Source organism: Anolis sagrei, chromosome 4 (genome assembly GCF_037176765.1).
Source record: "Anolis sagrei isolate rAnoSag1 chromosome 4, rAnoSag1.mat, whole genome shotgun sequence".
NCBI classification, from domain to species: domain Eukaryota; kingdom Metazoa; phylum Chordata; class Lepidosauria; order Squamata; family Dactyloidae; genus Anolis; species Anolis sagrei.
Window position 1 is genome coordinate 200,979,671 of NC_090024.1, and position 24,297 is coordinate 201,003,967.

General features: G+C 40.8%; 1 protein-coding gene across 2 annotated transcripts in view; it reads left to right on the top strand.

Moving 5' to 3' along the window:
* Positions 1–503: 503 nt before the first annotated feature.
* TAFA3 (TAFA chemokine like family member 3) overlaps positions 504–24,297 on the top strand; it is a 138,576-nt gene continuing 114,782 nt past the window's right edge. Inside the window, exon 1 of one of the 2 annotated variants that reach the window (XM_060772675.2) lies at positions 504–853. The gene's annotated coding sequence lies outside the window, so the exon portion shown is untranslated. Of the gene's footprint in view, positions 854–2,375; positions 2,516–24,297 lie in introns of those variants that run through there. The other variant, XM_060772676.2, reaches the window with a different exon arrangement.

A 24,297-nucleotide genomic window follows, 5' to 3' on the forward strand; every position in this document is an offset into this window, starting at 1 on the left:
CTGATGAAGACAGGAGAGAACTGTGGTTGCGGAAAGACTGTCAACTTCTTCTGTGATGGCTTCAGAAAACTTGTTCAACCTTGGCAGAAATGTATCCAATTGTCTGGTGATTATGTGGGAAACTGAATAGCGGTAGTTAAAGAGCACATTCCAAGGATTATTTCTGTGTTTGGTTTATTAAAATATTCCCATCCAAACCCAAGTAACAAAGGTGGAGGTATTACTTTTCATTCAACCCTGATACTATCTTACATATTTGTTTATAGGTGTTAACTTTCCGAGTTCCCCTTGATTCTATGGATCTACGTGACACCTGGATCTTATTCTGGCCCAGTCCTAGGATTCCTCCGATGCCACAAAGGCAAGAGCAGGGAGCGGCGGGCCAGGCAGGTGTGGTGGAGCCTCGGGCATGGCGGGGAAGAAGGCGCGCCATTCCCCAGGCGGCCTCTAGGGGTCGCTGCGGCGCTTCCGTGCGCAGGGCTCTCCTTGCCCCGCAGACCCCGAGAGGCGCGGAGCAAAGGCGGGCGGAGGCCGGGGCGCGCCGACTCTCCTCCGCGGCGACGAAGCCGCAGCAGCAGCAAAAGCGGAGTGGGACGAAGAAGAGGAGGAGGAGGAAGAGGAGGAAGAGGAGGCGGAGCAATGCCCACCGGCCCCGGGGACCAGAGCCGCGGGGGCTCGGACGCGTGGCGGCGCTGCTGACGGAGCCGGAGCCACGGACAGAGCCACCGACGGACGGAGGGAGGCAGGGAGGGACGGCCTGCCTTCCCGGGGCGCATCTCTCCTGAAGAGGAAGATGGGGGGCAGCCGGGACACGCCGGACGAGGGAGGAGCGGCTGTGCAGGGGCAACTCCAGGTAAGCAGCCGGGAAGGAGGGAGGGAGAAGTTTGCCCCGGGTTGGCTCCCCGCAAGTTCGTGAGCTCGGGCGCGCGGGACGTGGAGGCAGCTCCTTGGGCTGCGGAGAAAGGCGCCGCCGGGAACTTTGCGGCTTTGTCCGCTTTCTCTTTGACTTGGAGCCTTGGGAGTCAGTGGCTCGCTTGGGACTAAAGTTTCCGAGAGATGGAAGGGTCTAGGTAACGGATCGTTGCGTTTCCTTTCCCTTTCTCTACTTTCTGTCATTGAAGGAGAAACCGAGGCTTTGTTGGTGGAAGAAAAGGACCCCACTCAGGCCACATTTGCGTCGCGAAAAGGACTAGGCTTTTTGTGGCACCTGCGAGGAAGGTGTAGACTTGGAGGGAGGAAAGATCATAGAATCATTGAGTTGGAGGAGACCTCCTGGGCCATCTAGTTCAACCTCCGGCCAAGAATTAGGAAAATCGCATTCAAAGCATCCCCGACAGATGGTCATCCAGCCTGTATTTAAAAGCCCCCAAAGAAGGAGCCTCCACCACACTCCGGGGAAGAGAGTTGAGGGAATACGCTCCTTCTTTCCTTTTCTCTCCCCACCCCCCTGTTTTTCGTCTTTGACTATTTCTTTGTATTGCCGAAGGTTTTCATGACCGGAACCACTGGGTTGCTGTGAGTTTTCCGGGCTGTATGGCCAAGTTCCTGAAGCATTCTCTCCTGACCTTTCCCCTGCATCTATGCCAGGCTTCCTCGGAGGTTGTGAGGTCTGTTGGAAATTAGGCAAGTGGGGTTTATATTTCTGTGGAATGTCCAGAGTGGGAGAAAGAACTCTTGTCTGTTGGAGGCAAGTGTGAAGGCTGCAATTGATCACCTTGAGTAACATTGAATAGTCTTGAAGCTTCAAGGCTTAGTTGCTTCCTGCCTGGAAGAATCCTTTCTTGGGAGGCAATTAGCTGCCCTGATTGTTGCTTGTTTGGAATTCCCTGTTTTTGAGTGTTGCAGTTGGCCACCTTCTTTCCCTTCTTTCTCCTCCTCTCCCACCCCCCCCCCCCCACCTTTGTGGCATGGTTCCTCTCCCAAGCAGGGCAGTGACCAGGTCTCCTTGTGAAATGACAGCCCAACGCTGTTGTGAATATCCCACTCTCCCTCTTTGTGGCTGGAGTGCCAATGTCAAGACGTGTAGAGGTGTTAAGAGGCAGACAGACAGGGTGGTTGCTGTTGTGCCCCTTCAAGGCTCCATAAAAATGGAACACTCCCACTCCTTGTTCCCTAGCCAGGAAGAAAGGTCACCACTCCATTAGAGGATGTACTTGGATGCACCTTCGAGTCCTGCTCTTCACTGGGTAAACCTGCAGGCAGAGAATTGGTAGCTGCAGGGAGAAGGGGCATTGTGTGTGTGTGTTTAGATGGACACTCTCTATCCCTCCCTGCACCCACCCACCCACTCCTAGTGTTCCAAGATTTCTTGTGATCTAGTCCTGCCAAAGTCAGCAGGCTTCCATTTCTTAGTGTTGTTTGCTCTTTCCAAAGCAAAGATGTTGCTCTTGCTCTCTCTCCATATCTTTGGAAAGGCAAAGAAGACCTGAAACGAGAATTGCTACCCAACACTCCCAAATCTGGTCACTGACAATGGATTCCTTCACACAGTCGGCTTACAGCCTGGCAGGATGCGGTGAGGCTTTGCTCCTTCTTGCTCTTGATAGCAGTGGTTGTGCCAGAAGGGGTGTGGTAGGGCAGGCAAAAGGCTTTATAACCCAGAGTGTAGGGCAGCCGCTTGTGGATCCTCTTAGCATGGAGGCGAGGCATCCAGCCATATATTTCCTGGCAGAGTGCCCCCCCAGCTGGCTGGCACGTTTGTTTATTTTCTCTTTTCTGATGTTTAAAGCTGCCCTCCCGCTTCTGTAGGGACAACTCAGTCTTGTTGTGTCCCGGAGCGTTGAATGGGCTTTGAGAGAAGCAAGTGGCTGTTTCAGGAGTCGTGGCTGCCATCCAGTGACACCTTCCTTAGCGGAGGCCTGTCGCCTGTCTCTTTCCACTGGTGCTTGTGATCTCTCAGTAGGTAGGGACTGCCTCCTCCTGCTTAAGGCAGAGAGACCTGGTTTATTTCTAGTTAAGGCACTGCTTCAGTTGTTATTAACCAAGTATAAATAAAAAGACTGTCGTACTTCTTCCTAAATTGCACCCAACATTCCTGTGATTACCAGTGCTTTCCTGGTTGGTTTCTAATCTCTTTGTCTGTTCTATCCAGTAAACTTTTGTAAACAGTGTGGTACATAAACACAATAAGTAATATACTTCTAAGCCAGCAATTTTCATGTGCCCCTTTTTTTCTGGAGTCCTAGGATTTCTTCCCTTTTAACACTATGGGCCATATCTGTAAGGGAAATCTATGTTTTTCTTCTAACGAGAATACAGGATATGAACTAAGTTGTCTCAGGAAAATGCTTACCCTTTGTATAGGGGGTATGAGTTACAATAAGCTGACTGTGTATCGCAATGTAAGGTCTATCCATATTGGGTTGCTCTGAGTTTTCCGGGCTGCATGGCCATCTATCCATGTTGCGTTGTCTTGTATTGCCTTTGATACATTTCTTCAGAGGACAGGCTTCTTTGAAAACAGCACAGTGCAAAGAACAGACCCATCTGTACAGGCCTTTGTATCTGAATATGCAATATTTTAACAGGGTAGTCTAGGGCCAGTGCTATTATTGACAGAATGACAAAGCCTCTCCAAGTGAAAAATTCTACTTGCTATGAAAGTATAACAAATGATTGTCAAAGGCTTTCATGGCCAGGATCACTGGGTTGTTGTCAGTTTTCGGGCTCTATGGCCATGTTCTAGAAGCATTCTCTCCCGACGTTTCACCTGCATCTATGGCAGCCATCCTCTGAGAATATGAGGACTGACCTCACAACCTCAGAGGATGCCTGCCATAAATGCAGGTGAAATGTCAGGAGAGAATGCTTCTAGAACATGTTTATGTAGCCCAAATTACCTACAGCAACCCACTATAACAAATTGTTTGGTTATTTAATGCATTATTTGTTATTATTACCTTTGTACTCATAATCAAGGAGAGATGTGCTTGTGGGTTTCTGGATTGTTTTGCCTGAGGCGTTAAAATAATCACCAGCCTTGGTGGGTGGAAGCTGGATTCAGAGACTGCATGCTCAGAGGGGATGACACACTAAAGCCATTCTTTGCTCTTCTCCCTCTTTTGACTGCAAAAGAGCAATCCCCATGTACTGCTAAACATATAAAAACACACACAGATGCTGCATTGACTGCTTGGTCAAAGGACCAAGTGAGGATTGTCTATTCCCTCCATTATTTAAACTTAATCATAGCCTTCCCTGCTACTCTATTTTTCTCTGCTTAGCCTGATAGGTGTATGAGAATCTCTGCTCTAGTAAAGCAATTCATATGAGAGGTCAAGTACTCCAAGGATTTTTTTTGGTGGAAATGTGCATTATTCCAGATTGCTGCTATTCAGTAGCAAGTAGCTTACATCTCTAATAAGATGGGCACAGCATGGATCTTCTCACGCTTTTATGTTCTCAACATACTCACCACTTTTCTGGTCTTGCCCTTTTGCCTGGTCCTAGGTTGCCAATATTCACATCCTCATGGAATATAATCATGCCTAAGCTTATTTGACTTTGACTTTGTATTTCAACTTTTTATATACTGGAGTTAGTGGTCCCAGTTAGGTTTATCTGCAGGGACCTTGTTTGCATTGGATATTTCAGGAATTTTGTATGATTTTGTGTCCATTTATGCATATATATAACTACAGAATGTATTTTCGATACTTGGGAATTCTGGGATGAGCTTTCAATCATCCTTACTAGATTGAAGAAAGCTGTTTATCTTATTGAAGAAATAATGCCGACACCCTCCCTGAATGAATGGATAAGACCATGGGGTTTTGTAGTCTTATCTGTAGAATCCTAATAATAAATTCCCTCCTTTGCTCACTCTTATTGTAGGAAGCAGCTGAGCCCCAATGCTATCTTGCACAAAATGTTTTATAGAGCGGGAGGTACATCTTAGCCATTTTATGTCAGGTAGTCCTACTGAAATGAATAGCTCATAACCCTCCAAATCACTACCATTCTCAGATTTAAAGGGATTTGGAAATCCTAAATTGTCTACCCAGCTTGTCTGCTAATCTGTTATGCAACTTTGTGCAAATCTCTTCTCCATAACTGTCTAAAATGCACAGCTTTTTGACCATGCTGAAATGAGGATGTTGTGAGGTCACTAGTTGCCCACCAGTCAGATGATGCCTCTGTGTGCGCACATGTGTCTGTCTCTATGTGTATATGCATATACTGTACATGCTTCATGTCTAAGCCAAAACAGTTTTGACAAAAAGTTGACTTATGCATAAGGCAGTGCTGGAAACCCATGACGGCGAGCATGGTGCAGTATGAATGCTGCTTGGGAAGAAAAAGAAGAAAAGAGCAATGAAAGTAATCTGCCTCTGGATTGCAGAAGCATTCTCTCCTGATGTTTCACACACATATATGGCAGGCATCCTCAGAGGTTGAGGAGTCTGTTGGAAACTAGGCAAGTGAGGTTTAGATAGCTGTGGAATGCCCAGGGTAGAAGAAAGAACTCATTTCTGCTTGAGGCAAATGTGAATGTTGCAAATTGCCACTTTGATTAGCATTGAATGGCCTTGCAGCTTCAAAGCCTGGCTGGTTGCTGGTTGCTGAATCCTTTGTTGGGAGGTATTACCTGGCCCGATTGATTCTTGTCTGGAATTCCCCTGCTTTTTGAGTGTTGCACTTTATTTACTGTCCTGATTTTAGACGTATTTTTTAAATACTGGTAGCCAGATTTTGTTCATTTTCATGGTTTCCTCGTTTCTGTTGAAATTGTCCATGTGCTTGTGTATTTCAATGGCTTTTCTGTGCCTCTGAAATCAGAACATCTGGCTGAAACCTTTCTATTCGGGCAGTCTTTTAAAGAAATTTTAAAGATCAAGTCAGGGGTGCTGTGATTTTAGCTCTGAATGCATTTTTAAGAATTTTAACTGTTATTTTTTAATCAATGCCCTTGCTGTTTAATTCTATTTTAATGTTGGTATATATTTGGATTTCAAATTGTATTGAAATTATTTTAATGTAACGCACTTTGAGTCTATGTACTTTGTGGAAAGAAAAAACAGGGTATAAATAAACTTCATCATCATGCCATGGCCTTCATTATGAGGCAATGAATTTAAAGCTTTTCAGACACAATAACTAGCTAAGGCTTTTTGTGACAAGCCCTAGAGTGTTTTCTTTGAAATCTGGACAAACAAAATTCACTCCACTGATTTTGTGGTGGCTGCATATCTGGCAACTGAAAATGTACTATATATTTTGGCCTTGTGTATAAGTCCATGGTAGATTTGAGGGCCAAAATTATGCATTTTGTTATGACTTGTGGATATGTCATGGATAAAACTTAGGACCATATAACAAAAGAAAATTCCACTGCTTTTGAAAATGCATAGAGGAATAAACTTAGAGAACACAAGGATTTGTTAATTAGAGAGGTCATATGTTTACACCTATACAGACCTATATAGGGGATGCTGTGCTAGCACAGCTGGTTAATCAGCAGCAATAAATCACTGCTGACCGAAAAGTGGCAAGTTCAAAGCCCAAGTTGGGGTTGAGCACCCGACTGTTAATAGCTGTTAAAAAAACTAGCTGTTAAAAAATAGCCCTGCTCACTGTCCACCTAAGCAGTTCGAAAATAGCTGTGAGCTGTGAGTAGAGAAATTAGGGACCGCTTAAAGTGGGGAGGTTAATCTATGACACTATAAAAATGCCGGAGAGCAAAGAGAAATATTACGATCAAAAGACTCAGCGTCATAGTGGATGAAGCGACAGCTCCCCCTGTGGCTGAATCAAGCAACATTCAGGATCCGAAGTGGAAGAACAGCTGAATGGCCTCTTTCTGTTTGTATCTCTTGTATGTCAAAAATGGCATTGAATGTTTGCCGTGTATGTGTGCATTGTGATCTGCCCTGAGTTCCCTTTGGGGTGAGAAAAGCGGAATGTAAATACTGTAAATAAATAAATAAAAAATAATAAAGGAGGGGGGAAATGAGAATGAGGCCTGATAAAAGCTGGGTGGGGAGAGAGAGCAAGGAAAGTAACCTGCCTCTGTTAAGGACTCCACACAAACATAGTTAGAAGAGACATGGTAGAGATACAATTCTTGGCTTGGTGAGTAATGGAAGCAGGACAGAGATAAGAGTGTGTCAGGTATGGGCTTCCCTACCAACTTTCTAACCCCTTTCTATTGCTCTATCCCTTTCCCACCAGGAGCACTGCTTATGTAAAAGATAGTTGAATTTCAACATAATGGAATTGTGCCCAGAAACAAACTGCAAGGTAGTACAGCTTCTTCAACATGGGGGTTGCCTGCTCCTTGTAGCCAGCCTCAGTTAGCAACTGCAACTCTATGGACCAGCTGAAGTTTCTGAATTCTCTTTGAAGGCAGCCCCATGTAGAGCACATTGCAGTAATACAGATGAGATTTAACTAAGGCATGTATCTCCATGGCCATATCTGGCCTCTCAAGGAACAGGTCAGGGACAGTTGGCACATAAGTTTTAGTTGTGCAAAGGCCCTTCTAGGTATTGCAGATATCTGGGCCTCCAGGTTCAACACTGAGTCCAGGAGGACCCCCAAACTGTGGACCTGTGTCTTCAGGTAGAGTGTAACTCCATCCATCACAGGCTGGATCTCTATTCAATTGTGAGGAGTGATGAAATGGTGGAGTATCCCTCTGAATTCTGAGTTCATTATCCCTAGCCAGAGTCATCCACAGGTTAAAGGTAATTTATCAAAAGACAATGAAATATATGGATTCCACTGAAGATGCCAGCAACATACCTAGGGGAAATGTCAGGAGAAAATACTGCTAGAACATGGCCATACAGCCCAGAAACCACACACCTTATATAGATGCTATCATGCAGTGTGAAGTTGACACTAACACGCTTTAATTTTGTGTTTGCCTCTCTCCCTGCCCTTTACTCCATTAGACGTAGAGCATCCATGAGTATGCCATATGCTAGCATGGCATCTTGAGTTAGGGATGGGCTTTGGATATGCTGCATGTCTCTCTGCAGTTGGTGGAACTCACTGCCACAGGATGGCACTCAGGTTCTGAATTTGGCTGTGGTTGATCATTTGCAACCTGGTATGTAGACAGCTATATGAAGATTTGTCTGTAACATAAACATATTGAGTGTTTTTAGAATTCAAAAGGATGCATATGGATAGATAATTTAGTACCCTGCAGATGCTATTGACCAGAGACATAACATCCTGTAATCTTTGGCCATTGGCCATTATGTCTGGGAGCTGTAATCCATGATTGCTGAGGGTCACCAGGCTGCCTGCTTTGGCAAGACAAGGTTTATTTGAATAAACAGCTGAAGGGGAATTTAATCCCAGTCAGAATGAATCAGTCTTTTGTAGGCTCTTGTTCTACACTGGGATCCTAACATTTATAGCCTTGTTCCTTGGAGATGCTTGAGGAAATGTACATGCTCCTCTTTTCTTTTTGATCTCACAATATTTCTATGATGTGAAGCTTGAAGATAATGATTTGCCAAGGTTTTCCTGTAATTTTTAGGACTAGGTGCAGGTGTACATGGATATTCCCTGTCCTATTACTACTTTATTATCATTGTCATCTTCTGAAATAATTTATTCCCACAAGGAGACTGAAGGAGGCTAACATACTTAAAAGTAGTACAGATCAAACACTATACAGAAGCTTCAATTAAACCAAGAAATATAAAGTTATTTGAAAATCAATTAAAGAGTTAATAAAGTTAAACACTTTAACATTCATTAAAATTATGTCGTTGTGTTTCTTCAAGTTGTTTCTGAAGTCACACTGACTCTCGGCATTAAATTCCTAGTCTGATTAATTTCTAAAAACCTGATAGCATCAATGTTTTAATTTGCTGATGGATGGGAAATAAGGGCAAGACTATCCTGGTCTTCCTAATAAAAGGGTTCTAAAGTCCCGGAGAAGCTACTGAGAAAGCCTCTTGTTTTCTCAAAATGAGCTTGAAGAGGTGGCGGGATAGGAAGAAGGACTATTCAGATTTCATTCACTGTGAGAAGGGAACATTGGACTAGATAGACCTTTGCTCATTCCAACACAGCTCTTTTTATACTTGAGATTCTTAACATGTGGCCAAACAATTACCCCCTTTATACTTTTGTCTTCTATCTCTCCTTGTCATATCGCTCTTCATGTACACTGTTGTGGTTCAGCCAGATGAAGATGAAGGGGTTGGTATTTCAAAGCCTGGGAGAATGGTGGATGGATCTTTCATTGAGGGAAATGATTGGATTTTAGATCAAGATTGTGTCTGTGAGAATAGGCTTGAAAGTGAACTGTTTTAGAGTCCAGCAGACAGGGAGATGTAGTGACTGGAGGAGATCTTTCACCTACTGGTAGCATAGCAACCCCAGATAAAGAAATTGATGGGTGATAAAGCTTACCTGAGAGAACACATGTGCTCAACAGGGATATCAGGAGTAATCAAGCAAACTAAGAAAATCTCAAAAACTCTGTGAGAAGGAAGAGTGTAAAATGTATCACAGGCAAGGGAGCCGAGGTCACAGAAATTACTTCATGTTTTGTGGTCCTTAAATCAGAGAGTGTCTTTTAGGGAATTCAGATCAGGCAATGCTGCATAACAGTGAGGATCTCAAGTCCTGTTTCTAGTCTAAGATCTTGAGAATTTTGGTTCATGTTGTAAGTTCTTATAGCCTTGGTTTTGGATTCATGCTCATATCTTGATTCTTGTTTTCTGGATTCATGTTCGCGTTCTGATTCTTGTTTTCTCGGATTTATACTCATGTTTTGATTCTTGTTTTTCCTGCACTTTTCGGATTATTTGGATCATTGCCTTTGAAGTGTTTTACTCATTACTTGTTTGGGTATGCTTTTTACTTATTGACTGCTTTTTCTTATTACCGGCTGGATTTTGTCTTTCTTATTTCTTTTGGTGATTTTCCCTTTTTATATGTACTTTCCCCAATAAACTGATTTACTACTGCTTTTGGATTCCTGGTTGGTGTTGAGGGCAAGGTGAACTCTGGCTGGGGTGCAACATACACATGGGATTATTCTATTCTTTTTATTTACTATCTTGCCTTTATTTCAACATGGAACCAAAATTTAAATGATTCCTTACAAATTAACCTTACTTTCAAACCTAAATTCATTTTTTGCTATATATACAGAACACTCTGCTTTAAATAAGGGATCTGGTTAAAATTGATTAACTTCATTTATTTTCCACTTATGGTTTGATTACTATGTATTGTTTTTAATCTGGTTATTAGGCACAGTTTAAAAGTCTGACTCTCATTCTAATTTTTAAAGTAATGTCATCAAAGCTAATATCAATTTGTTCCTTCATTTCCTTCCAACTAGCTGCATGATCAGTTCACCCAAGGCACTTTTTAGAATTGGAGACAAAATGAATGTAACACTCTAAATTCAGGAGATTCAGATTGCATAAGCTTGGTAGTAGAATATCCCTCTCTGATCACAGACTACTGTTAAAATAACTTATTTGACTCAGTGAATTCCTGGACATAATTTGAGGTGTTGGCTTTGACCTCCAGAGCTTAAGTACATTGAGATCTGGCAACCTGAAGATACATTTTCCTATATCATCCTGGCTGAAATTTAAGATTTGTTTTCTGACAGCAGAAAAGGTCTTTCTAGTGGTAGTGTCTTGGCTGTGAAATGACCTCCCCAAACAGATTTGAACCAGTGCCCTCAATTTGGGCATCTTCTAGATCACAAGTCAATAACTTTTTATTTTTCAAGGCTTTTAGTGAATCTTTGACCAACCCAGTGAATTCAGTCTTTTTATTAATGCATTGCGATTCCTATAATTTTGTCTAATTTTGGACTATTTTCTTGTTAGACCAGCTTTTAAAATAATGTGTGTTATTATTTTATGAAGGAGACTGTTTTAAAATGAATTATAAATATTTCAAGTAAAATGAAAACAAAATAATTACTACTCCACTTCCATATTATTACACTCTTAGCTCCATGTTTCCAAAATTGAGAAAGGAGGACTGGCCTCAGAGAATTTGCAGGATTTCTATGGCTGAACTCACATTGCAAATCGTCTTCTCTCATACAATCTAAAAGGGTGTTTTGCACCCCTCTTAGAAAAGTATATATTTAGGAATGTAAAAAGTGAGTAGTGTACTTGAACTTTTCAATGGCAAAGTAAAGTGAAATGGCTGCTTTAAATCCAGCAGATTGAGTCCAGAAATTGTCTATTTCAACCATCCTTGATTGGGTGCCTTCCAGACGTACAGGACTGTAATGCTTATCATTCTTGGCCAGGTTGGGTAAAATTAAATTATTTCACATGATGGATCTGTAACTGAAGTTAAAAGAGGCACTATTGGAGGGAAAAGGAAGCACTTCTGCAATCAAATCAACTCACTTATGTCTGAAAGAGTTGCAACATTTTGTGGTCTCACCGTGCTTCCTATAGTCTAGTGGTTCCCAACCTTTTGTTGACCAGGGACCACTTTGACCAGGGACCACTCTCCAACATTAGTACCAGAAGGGTTACAAATCAGTTTTTGGACAACTCTAGATTTGGTTTGGTTATTTGGGGTGCTGATTCATTGGATAGACCACAACAGCTCTAGTTTCTGATACAGAATATATGACTTCCAGTATAGAATCATAGAATCCTAAAATCATAGAGTTGGAAGAGACCTCATGGGCCATCCAGTCCAACCCCCTGCAGGAAAATTGCATTCAAAGCACCCCTGACAGATGGCTATCTAGCTTCTGTTTAAAAGCCTCTAAAGAAGGAGCCTCCATCACACTCTGAGGCAGAGAGTTCCACTGATGAACAGCTTTCACAGTCAGAAAGTTCTCCATCTGAAGTTGCCATCTGCTCACCCACAGAAGACCATATTTAATAAGCTTCAGCATTATAAGAGTGTTTTGCAAGACCAGTCACTCTTGTTGCAACGGTGTAGTAATGGTGAAGCTGCGGACAATATTTTAGTTCTTGTGGACCACTGCTGGTTCACAGACCACAGGTTGGGAACCACTGCTATAGTCCATGTTTTCTAAATGTGTTTGCAACAGGTTGCATGCAAATCAAGTGGTATTCAGACACAGGTCCTAGCAACATAAGCCGGTATTGCTATGGGTGAGAAATGCTAAGATTTACAGTCCAAAACTGACCTGAAGGTGGCATGATTCCTATCTCTATTTTATATACAGATAATACTTTCTTGTACGTTTCAGAGGTGTTGACAGACACTGTCTGTGTGCCATTTTGAGAGGAAAATGTAGCTATTGGGTTTAGCATTTCTCAGTTCATGATGGGAGTTAATGTGAACCAAGCTTGGAATCATTACTTGCTTGGATCATAGTTTACAGAATCCAACAGTTGGCCTGGCCACACTGCTGGGGGATTATGGGGAATATAGCCTCAAAAAGTGATATTTTCAGCCTTCGAGTGTGAATCTCCTGATTTCCATGACTCACAAGCTGGTATATAGATTTGTTCATGCAAGCCAAAAAAGCAGCATTCTGTCTGCCAGAGCTGGATGCAAAACAATGGTTTAAACGAGGCAGGCACATAATTCCCGTGAAACCTCATATATTTTTTTCTTGAAAATATCTACTGGAACTTCATTCTGTTGTTTATCAGCTTTACCAAACAGCTCGAGGATACCAAATATCTGTCAGCTTTTGAAGAAATCTATTTTAATGCCTCAGCTACCTGAAAACACAGGTATCTTGAGACTTATGCATTAAGTAGAATCTTGGTGATTAATGATGTTTTTTAAAGAAAAAACGTTGTACAAAAAGATATATTGACTTGAAATATATTGCCTACTGTGGCATAAAGCTATTTTCTATAATTTTCTTTGCAACATGTTCCAAATAGTTTAATTTCAAGAAAGAGGCATAAATGCAGGCATCCAGCTGGTCATGAGTGGAATCAGAGAGCAGGGCACTTGAAATAGGAAAGCAAGAATAAATGGAGGGCATGAATTTAAAATCTCATTGCATACAGATATATGAATTTAATCACCTTTATCTCAGTAGTAGCTGATGACTTCTAGGTTAGTGAGGTGGTAATTCTGATCTAGGTACAGTACCTTGGAGAACTCCTTTAGACTAACCTCTGGAGTGAATACATTAGCTCAGTGGTTCTCAACATTCCTAATGCTGTGACCCCTTCACACAGTTCCTCATGTTGTGGTGACCCCCAACCATAAAATTATTTTTGCTGTTACTTCATAAATATTATGAATTGTAATGTAAATATCTGATATGTGGGATGTATATACATTCACTGGACAAATTTGGCACAAAACCTCGATATGCCCAAATTTCAGTACTGGTGGGGTTGGGAGGCAGGATTGATTTTGTCTTTTGGGAGTTGTAGTTGCTGTGATTTATAGTTAACCTACAATCAAAGAGCATTTTGAACCCCACCAAATATGGAATTGAACCAAACTTGGCACACAGAACTCCCATGACCAACAGAAAATACTGGAAGCATTTGGTGGGCATGGGCCTTTAATTTTGGAGTTGTAGTTCACCTACAGAGAGCGCTATGGACTCAAACAATGATGTATCTGGAACAAACCTGGCAAGAATACTCAATATGCCCAGATGTGAACACTGGTGGAGTTTGGGGAATATAGACCTTGACATTTGGGAGTTGTAATTGCTGGGATTTATAGTTAACCTACAATCAAAGAGCACTTTGAACCCAACCCACAATGGATCTGCAATCGTTAAGGGGCCTGTTTTTGAATCATGGGAGTTGTAGTTCACCAATACCAAAAAGGAAGAGAAGGACAGCCAGAGAGATCTTCAGCCTTTTCTGCCAAAGGGGTTCCTAAGACCGTCAGAAATTTGTGTTTTCTGATGGTCTTTGGTGATCCCTTTGAAATCCCTCTTGTGACCCCCCAGGGGTCCCGATCCCCAGGTTGAGAAACACTGCATTAGCTGAACACCATGGAAGCCACCAACTGCCATGGCATCTCTCTCTTTTGCAACAGCTGCCATGCCAACAATAGACTATATGAGTGCAGTACATTGGGATTGAGGGAGTCTCATCTCATGAATCATTAATTTCTTTTATGTAGTTGAACAGAAATGTAAAATTGCAAGGTAGAATTACAAAGCTTAGAAAAGAACACTTGGAATCAAATGTATCTCCATGTTATTGTTCTTTACTATTACCTTGGTTTTTTTTGTCCAAATGGTGACCTGTTTAAAATGAAAACACACAGTTAAGGCACTCAAGGGAAAACATTATTTTGTTCTTCTCTTTTTGAATATACAGTAGTCTGATTTACTTGAAGAAATGGGCACAGGATCAAGCTGTAAATGTGTTTTGGAGATGGTTCATCTGTCATTCCAAATCATGGCTTGGTGTTTGATTTGACTTTCATGTGTCATCTACCTCTCCCATTTCCCTTGTATTTAATTATTCTCTTCTTTGGTTTTAGCTTTTTATCTGAAGGTGTGTCCCGATTAACAAAATCTTTGATAAAGAAAAAGAACAAGTATTGGATATGCATGCAGCTGGTTAGCTTCTCCCATTGTATCAAATACAATTTTAATCTGATCTAGAAAACATATCATCTTTGAAACTGACTTTGAAGCAAGTCAGGATATTACACAGTAGTTCGAAATTGGCTTCCAAATGTCTACCTAGTGAGGTTAAATAACTTGTTTCATAAACCACAAATTGCATAGCAGATGTCTCAACAAATGGTAGTTGTCTTCCCCATTTCTAATTTGTTTCTTTTCTGCGATGTGTTTAAAGATTTTTTTTTCCATGTCAGGAGCAACTTGAGAAACTGCAAGTCACTTCTGGTGTTTAAAGATGGGAAGCTGGCAAAACAAGTTAGGGACAAAGTAAGGTTGTAGTTGCAGGCATTGAAAAAAAAAAACCAACAACAACAAAAAAACACCATCATTTCGACAAGCCAGAGTTTATAAACCAGCAGGAAGCTGTGGGTTTACATTATAATTTGTGATTGGCTAATTAATCATTTTTTGTTAGAAAAAGTTGATTTTCTCATCCCAGTGAATCTGATTTCAGCAAACTATGCTCTTATGAGTATGGTTATTCAAACACATAAAGTATACACATGAATACAGTGGGCTCTTGCTTTCTGCTGGGATTTGGTTCCAGCCAATCTGTGGATACCAAAATCTGTGAATGCTTGTGTTCCTCATATAAAGAGGCAAAAATTTCCAACTGTGGATGGTTGAATCTGTGGATGCAGGACCACGGATACAGATGTAAACTATACAGACATTTCTGTGGTGCTATTCTAAGGCACCATGGCAATACAATTTTAAGTAGATAGTGTATGTTCTCCTGATAGCAACTTAGAGGACCATTGTTTGAAAAATGCAATGCTAAACAGAATATAAAGCAAAACAAAAATGACATTGGAGCAAAAATTAGGAAAATGCTGTTTCTCAATGTGATGAGGGGTAAAAAATACCCATCTTTAATTTTGCCAAAATACTTTCAGCTCGGCTTGTTGCACTTACTAGGAGTTACAGGAAATGATGCATTATTTGAAGGTTCTGTTACAGAGGTTTTTCTAAATGTTGTTGCTAGGTTCTAGAAAAATTTAAGCTGATATCATGCTATGTGGACTAGTGTTAAAACCTTTTCACAGCGATATGTCCCTCCATTTATGGATAAATCTTTCCAATTTTACCAGTCAAATCTATTTCACCATGGAAGCCACCAACTGTCATGGCATCTCTCTCTTTTGCAACAGCTGCCATGCCAACAATAGACTATATGAGTGCAGTACATTGGGATGGAGGGAGTCTCATCTCATGAATCATTAATTTCTTTTATGTAGTTAAACAGAAATGTAAAATTGCAAGGTAGAATTACAAAGCTTAGAAAAGAACACTTGGAATCAAATGCATCTCCATGTTATTGTTCTTTACTATTACCTTGGTTTCTTTTTTGTCCAAATGATGACCTGTTTAAAATCAAAACAAAGGAGTTTTTTTTACTCCTTTTTCAGGACATCAGTAATCATGATACAGGGGAGGAGATCTGGGATTGTACAGTCAATAGATCTGAAGAGAAGTTGAAGTAGTATGTTCTGAATAAATGTTTTCTTGCTGTTGTGGGAGCTGCAGCTGGACTGAAGGCCACATTCCGGGTCAGTTAGATGCTTAAGGCTTGCTTTCCATCATGTGTTCATTTTGAATTAGTAATGAAATACTTAAGAAAATGAGCAGCCTTGCATTGCCTGCCACTAATCTGTTTTTTTTCTGTCCAGTTGTTTTTGCTAAAGTTGTTACTGCAATTACAATAAAAAGTTACCCCCTCCCTCACAAAAGTTAATAAAAAGTTACCCCCCTCCCTTATTAAAATCTTCCTTGAGATATGCACTGGATTCTTCTGTAAAGTGCACCTTTTCCTGTTCCATAGTCTGCTTCTTCTGGGTGCAGTTTGACTGTAGATGAATAATGGGGGGGGGGGGGGCTGAGGGGAACAAAAGAGAAAACTTAAAAGGCTGGGAACCAAGGTAATGTTCTTGGCAGACTTTGGGAGAGCCTTGCCTTCTGGTCTGGCAAACCTCTGATAATGCTCATGTCTGAAGTTTGGTGAGAGATTTTCTTATTCATGGCATGAACCTTGCTTCAATCACTTGCCTTTTCCAACTATTCTCACAATTCACATTTAATCAAACTGATTCCTTTCATGGCTCCCAGGAGAGTGTACTACCTTCTTTCCTAGTCAGTGGTGTAGTGCTGAATTTTGAATTGTAGGGTCATGCCAGGACAGTCTCCATATAAGCACTCCTATTATTGTTGTTCTGCACCTTCATGGTGATGCTTAATTCTCTTGGAATACTCATTATAATGTATTGCTGTAGTAGTTCATAAGTAGTTCAGAAGTGATCGAAAAAACTCATTTGCTCTTCAGCTATTGTGGGAATTGGAGCAAAATCCAGTAAGAACAGAGGAGTCCAATGGGGTTTAAAAATTATCCCCAAATTCTAGAAGTTTGACATTATGAACCTTGGCCTCACTACAGCATCAGATTTCTAAACCAAAGATCCACATAGTTAAAGCAATGGTATTCCCCATAGTCACCTACGGATGTGAGAGCTGGACCATAAGGAAGGCTGAGCAAAGGACGATAGATGCTTTTGAACTGTGGTGTTGGAGGAAAGTGCTGAGAGTGTCTTGGACAGCGAGAAGGTCCAACCAGTCCATACTTCAAGAAATAAAGCCTGACTGCTCATTGGAGGAAAGAATAGTAGAGGCCAAGATGAAGTACTTTGGCCACATCATGAGAAGAAAGGATTGCTTAGAGAAGACAATTATGCTGGGGAAAATGGAAGGAAAAAGGAAGAGGGGCTGACCAAGGGCAAGATGGATGGATGGTATCTTTGAAGTGACTGGATTGACCTTGAAGGAGCTGGGGATGGTGACGACAGACAGGGAGCTCTGGCGTGGGCTGGTCCATGAAGTCACGAAGAGTCGGAAATGACTGAACGAATGAACAACAACAATAAATGTTTGCTGACAAATTTCAGTGACAAGCCACATGGTCAAGAGATCACATCTCTTCAACCAGGCAGCAGCCTGTTTGGTGACTGGGGATTGGGAGAACTTTGGGGCCACAAAAGTGACCTGTGCTCTATATGTGGGCTTCAGGCTGCACTTTCCTTGCCATATTTTTTGTGCCAAAATGTGGTAATACATTTTGGCACAGGATTTCAGAGGATAGAAAGATAATGCTAAATATTCAAAAATTCTTGGTGTCCAACATGTGATACTTGCACGCATGATATTGAATAATAAGGAATGAAAAATGCATGGTGCACCCCACCTATCCAGTTTTCATTTCATAGCATGTCATGCCCCTCTTTCTTTCTTTGAGGAGAAGGTAGAGCAAATTAATTCTCTTCTTAAAATTCTAGCTGAATTTGAAAGGAAACTGAGTAATAATAATACAAATGTGCTCTAGAAAAGAATGGCTAGTTTGGTTTATGTTGGCTAGGTGATTAAGCTTCATGGTCAGGATGTCCTTGAAAACTGGGGGTGGCTAATGGAAACCTATGTACCGTGTAGTGCAAGTTTCTTATTGATTTGGACTAAAGCCAGGTGTGATATTGCCACTAAGGAATGAGAAGTTTCCAGAAATGTATAAGACTTTCAAGGTGGGAGCCAAAATGTACGTTTAGTAAGAAGCGCTTTTGAACAAGTTTGATTGGAATGAATGAGAATTCCAAAATATAGGTATTCTCTTGGGCATCTGGTTTTCAAAATTGAGTTGGGCTTCAAATGGAAGTACTCTTTATTGGTCTACTGAACTAATCTCTGTGAGAAAATAGCCACAAGAGTTTTCCTCATTTAGTACTAAATGAATATGAGTTCAGTAGCACGTATCTTTTATCGTAACATTCACATAGGGCTTGTCATAATTCATTATGGTACAGTCTATTGAGCCAGCAAGTTATGCTTTTCAGTGATAATCCTTCCCATTCTTGTGACTTCACTGGTGCTCTAGCATTTCTCTCTAAACAATCAGCCAGCATCCCCTGGTTTCTGAGACAATTCAGTTCATACTGGGCTCAGTTTCTCCTCTTGCCTTCCCCCCCCCTCTAGAAATTGCGTAATTCTTCAAATCCTGGATCTCCCAAGTTTTCTAAAACTTCTGTCTTCACTGGCATCATTTAGTCTACATCAGCATCCTTCAAGGAGTTGCCCAAGGGGTTCACATGTTTTGGGAATGGAGTTCACTATTTCAGATGTCTCCTTTACAATCTGAATTACAGCCCAGTGCAGATTTTCTTCTCTCCTGACATGAAAACCATCAACCTTTTCAGTGTCCATGAATGCACTGAGCTATAATTCAAAATACAAAAATGATGGTTGACGCAACCAGGATATTCACTTGTATAAAACCATTGCCTGGAGTGTTTAATTTTCTTTAATCCATATATACATAGTAATAATGATAAGGTTTCTTGACTGCAATATACAGACGTGTGTAAATGGTGTGTGCTTTTTTTGAAACACAGTGTAATTCAGTGTAATAGAGAATCCCTTATTAACACCACATAGTAGCTACCAAATAATTTTTTTATGTTGATAAATCAAGGTTTGTTTTTTTTTGTGGAAGGGGATGAAAGTTAAAAACTTATTTATTCTAAACTATATAGTGTTTCAACATTTTCATGCTAAGATCATGATTTCCTTGTCTCTTTGTGATTAGTCTCTGCTAACTCAGTCTTAGAGGCCAAGATGAAGTACTTTGGACACATCATGAGAAGAAAGGAAAGCTTAGAGAAGACGATGATGCTGGGGAAAATGGAAGGAAAAAGGAAGAGGGGCCGACCAAGGGCAAGATGGATGGATGGTATCCTTGAAGTAACTGGATTGACCTTGAAGGAGCTGGGGGTGGTGACGACCGATAGGGAGCTCTGGCGTGGACTGGTCCATGAAGTCACAAAGAGTTGGAAATGACTGAACGAATGAACAACAACAACAAAACTCAGTGTAGCAATTTATTTTTCACTGTTTTGGGCTTTAAAAAAGAGTGCATTGCAGATTTAAAAGAAAACCATTCATGAAGTTAGCACATAGAGGTTGCGTGGATAAGGAATGGGAAACAGAATGTGTGTCTCTCTGTGCATTTTAAAGGAACACTGTTCAATTGATTGATAATTATTACCCTTTGCTAGAATGAGGAGAGCACCAAATATTTTTATTCCAATAATATAATTTCATCTGTGCCTGACAGCATTGCTAGCAGCACTCTGGAGCAGTAAATTGTTGGGGGATGAGCACATGAAAATTATAAAAGTCAGTTGCAAAACTGTGAGGGAGAGCAAGTCCTGCAAAGTACTGTGCCTCTCCCCCTTTCTCTCTTTAGTATTCATGTCAGAATCCCTTTTGGCAATGGAGTTGACAGGAGCCCACAGTATCTTAACTGGCATTGTCATGAAGCACATTGTCTAGTTTGCAGTCAGGGCTCTATGCCTGGTTTGCCTCATTTGCCGATTACAACGTAGCATTTCAGCAGTGGCCATGCCATCCATTTTTAGGCCTCAGAGGCAGCTGGGGATGAGAGGTGGGGTGAGCTGTCACTTTTTTCCTGCATTTTATTTTCTTTTGGGAGAGGGAGGGAGGAAGCTTTGTGTAGAAATGTGTACTGAGGAGGGCTCTCTCTTGGAGGGAATCTAGAGGACCAAGCAAGGGCATGAAAGGATGTTCTACTCCTTTGGCAGCTCCTTTGAAATAGGATGTAAGAACTTAAGGGCTAAAAGTGTATGTCAGACATGTGGATACATGTTATGTTTTTAAAAATCATGGACTAAGTAGGCTAACTTTTCTTGGTAGCTCAAGAAATTGACACTGCATATATTGATTTAAACTTAGACATTGGAAACATTTTTTACTTTTTGGTATTGCTATAATATTAAAGGAAATCACTCACCAGATTTTAATAAGGAAGACAGAGTGCATCAATTCTATTAATACTACTACTATTACTACTACTACTACTAATTGTTGTTATTGTTGTTGTGTATCTTTCAGTCATTTCCAACTTAGGGGTGGCCCTAAGGTGATCCTACTCTGGGGTTATTGTATATACTTGAATATAAGCCTAGTTTTTCAGCCCTCCCTTTAGGCTGAAAAAGCTCGCCCCGGCTTATACTTCAAGTTATTTATTATTTAGGTGCTTTGGTTTATATTCGGGTTGACTTATATTTGAGTATATATGGCATTTTTGGCAAGATTTGTTCATAGGAAGTTTGATTTTGCCTTCCCTTGAGGCTAGGAGAATGCGACTAGCCTAAGGTACCAATTGCACCACACTGGCTCTCTCCATGAAAATAATAAAGATCTATAAACCCATATAAATCCAGAGTGGCACATTGGTGTAACAGCTGGATCAGGACTTTGGAGAAAAGGGTACCAACCCCTACTCAGACATGAAAATCTACTAGTTGACTTTGGGCAAACTGCACTTTCTCAGTTTAAGAAGAAATCAAATAGTTCCACTGAGAACAACTCTTACCAAAATCCCCGGGATAGGCTCACCTTAATTTCACAGAAATGACTTGAAAGCATATGACAAAAATATAACTCAATACATTTTGTCATTGCTCTAAACTAAACATTGCTTGCTGTTGGCTATGGCTAGATCATTCCAGTATTCTGAGCTGTGTTTTTATTAGTTATGGACTAGGATAGGATGGGAAACTCAAGCAAGATTAAAATGTAATAAATATTTTACTGATGTTTCATAGTACTCAGATCACAAGAAAGGTGTACTTATATTCAAGGTTGTGAAAGGTATATTTCCTTTGTATGTATAAGATAACCCCTACCGCCTTGCCTTTGGATTATACTTGGCTAGACATATGACCATTGAATTAATATTGAATAATGCAAAATATATGGGCAGTGTTATGTCTGACTTGGGTCATTTTTCCTACTTTATCTTTATGTATGGTGAGATTTGGATGAGGGCCAAAGAGTGCTTTAAATATGATTTTCCTGCTTCTTGGAAGTGGGTTGGTCTGAATAGCCTGCAAGGTCTCTTCCAACTCAATGATTCTATGATTCTAGGGTCTTAGAATTTGGTAGATGACTATTGGCCTTGGAACTCCTTGAGGTGTTTACACCACAAAACCCCCCAAAACAAACCAAAAACAACAACTATATAGATAAATGATACTGGGCTACCAGAGTTAACAACACACTGCAAAATTTCATGAGCTCAAAATAAGAAATAAAAGTTGCCACAAAGAAGGTACCTCAAGCAGATGGTGTAGTTCATGTGTCATGAAAGTCTGAAACATTAAAAACTTCTACAAATTGTGCAGCTGTTATACAGTTTCTGGAGAGTGAAGTTAAGATTAAAGGATGCATGTTGAAACAGTGGCAGTGAACAGCAATACACACAGAACACACCTCTTGTTGTGTGGCAAGTGACAGGTCAGCTCAGCTCTTGAGGCTCTAGCCTACCAAAGGATTAAACATCGTGATGTTATTATAGGTGGCTGTTTTATACATGGAGGACAGTGAGATTAAGAAATGATTTGCCAAAGCAAGTCAGGGAATCTGTATGGAATTGCTTAAGTCCAGCCAGTCCCCAAAGCCAGCTAGCGGCAAAAAGGGGGGAAAAACCACAGATAGTCGCTTTCACTGAGCTTGAAAGCCTGAGGCGAATCCTCTCCCAGATATTCCCTTGCTCGAGTCAGTGCTGTTAGTGAGCATTCTGAAAAGCAGAAACAAAAATAATGCCCAACAGTAAATGCTCTTAACATTAGGGTGCCAGAATTCTATCAGTATGAAATTAATTTGTGATATATTAGCTAATAGTGGCTGATGTTTTGCCTGTTTCTGTGCATTACAGAATGGGATAGGGCTTACTTTCTTGTTGTTTCCATATGGGACCATTTAAGAACAATAATATACCCCCTCCCCCGTTACATTGCTGAACTACACCATTTTAAAAGTTTCACACTCAAGTCATCATGCTAGAAAATAAAGCTTACACGTCACTAAATTTAGGGGATATAGTTATGGATATTTACATACAAGGATGGAGTTGTGGGATTAAAAGCAGAAGTTCAAATGAATCTTTTTGAAGATAACAGCATGATTTAGCAAGAGCCTAATGGATTGCAGTTCTACATGTAGTAAGCTAACTTTGTTTTTGCAATCTGGCTCTCTATGGGAAAAATGGGAAATTGGCTACTCTATATGCAGATGACGGTGTACAAGTAATTAATTCATGTGATAAGGATTTCTCTGACTTGCTCAAGGACAGAGACTCACATTTCAATTGCCTGGAGGATCTGTGAACATCTGGCTGTTATTGACTGACCTTCAGCAGATAAATGAGGCACCCAAGTAGTGACAGCTGGGAATTCCTTATGACTGTTACTGGTGCCACACTGCTTGAAGCTTGGAGAGTAGTGTGTCTTCCTAGTGATGCTCTGAAAATTATACCTGATTGCTGTGTGTTTTATTTGGAAAAAGGATAGATTTCTTTAGTGTGTGCAAGAGAGAGAAAATTAAAAAAAGAGAGGAGAGAGAGAGAGAGATTGATTTTCAGTTATATGCAGTGCAACATGATCTTTGTCCAGGTCTCCTATTTTGCATGGCATTGGGAGAAAGAGGTGAAATCTGCTATTAAAATTCTCTGTATTTAATCCTCTTTCATGTTCATAAGAATGTGAATCTCTTCTGTACCTCAACAGTTGCTTTATCCATATTGTCATGCTTTACTGGTTTTCAAGAACATAGAAGTTGCACTGGATTAGAGCAAAAGTCTGTCTCGGTCAGTATTGTGTTCTCACAATGACAAAGCAGATACTAGCTATGGAAAACCCACAGTGCATGCAATATATAGCCATTGATAGCAACATTTCAATGAATTTGTCAAATCCCTGTTTCAAGTTTTCCAAACTGGCAACTACCACTACATTTCGTAGTAGTAAATTCCGCAGTTGTGTCCATCCTGCATCTCTATGCAGCTTTATTCTCATATAACAAACATTCCTGAGTCCCCCTTGGGGATGAGAAGAGCGGGGTATACATATAGTAAATAAATAAATAAAATTGTATAGTGGTAGTAATGGGAAGAAACATCCTGCTCATGTATGTACAAATGATATGACTTTTTTTGCTTTATTTGGCAAGAGCAAATCCCCTGCTTTCTTGATTCCCTCAAACTCAATCCAGATGTTTATTTGAGACTTTGATTTGTGAATACATCCCTCCCCCACTATTCTTTTACAGCATTAAGGCATATAAGGCATTGTCCTGTCTGTGTTCAGCACCAATGTCTGTGGACAGCTCACTGGTTTCCATAGCTGTTTCAAACTGCTACAATATTTTTCTCACAGTTAAGTGTGCCATCTCCTGAGGAGTAAGCCCACAGATCCTTCTTACTATTCCAATATCACTGCCTTTAAAAGAGAGATGGGGAAATTACAGCCTAGGGTCCATATCTGACCCCTCTGGGCTGTTTTTTGGAGGGTTCTGCCCTCTTCCTCTTGATTGCTTTTTTCCAGTGGGGAAAAAAAGGAAATGGTCTTTCTTGTGTCCAGGTGAGGCACTTAACATTTTAAATTGGTCACAGGACCCTTCTGCATTGTTTATGTTGGGTTTCATTCCTAGACTGCAAAGGTCTCTTGTGTCATCAAGTTTCCAGTCCTCAATGAGTAGCTAGGCTAGAGACAAGGCTAAGCTGAAGGATTCCTTCCCCCACATTCCTACACATGTTTCCCCAAAGAGCTTTGTTTTTCCTCTTCACTTCTAGCCATTGTTTCCTCCCCCTTTGATGATGTAGTAATGAAATTCTGTGAGAGAGCGTCCTC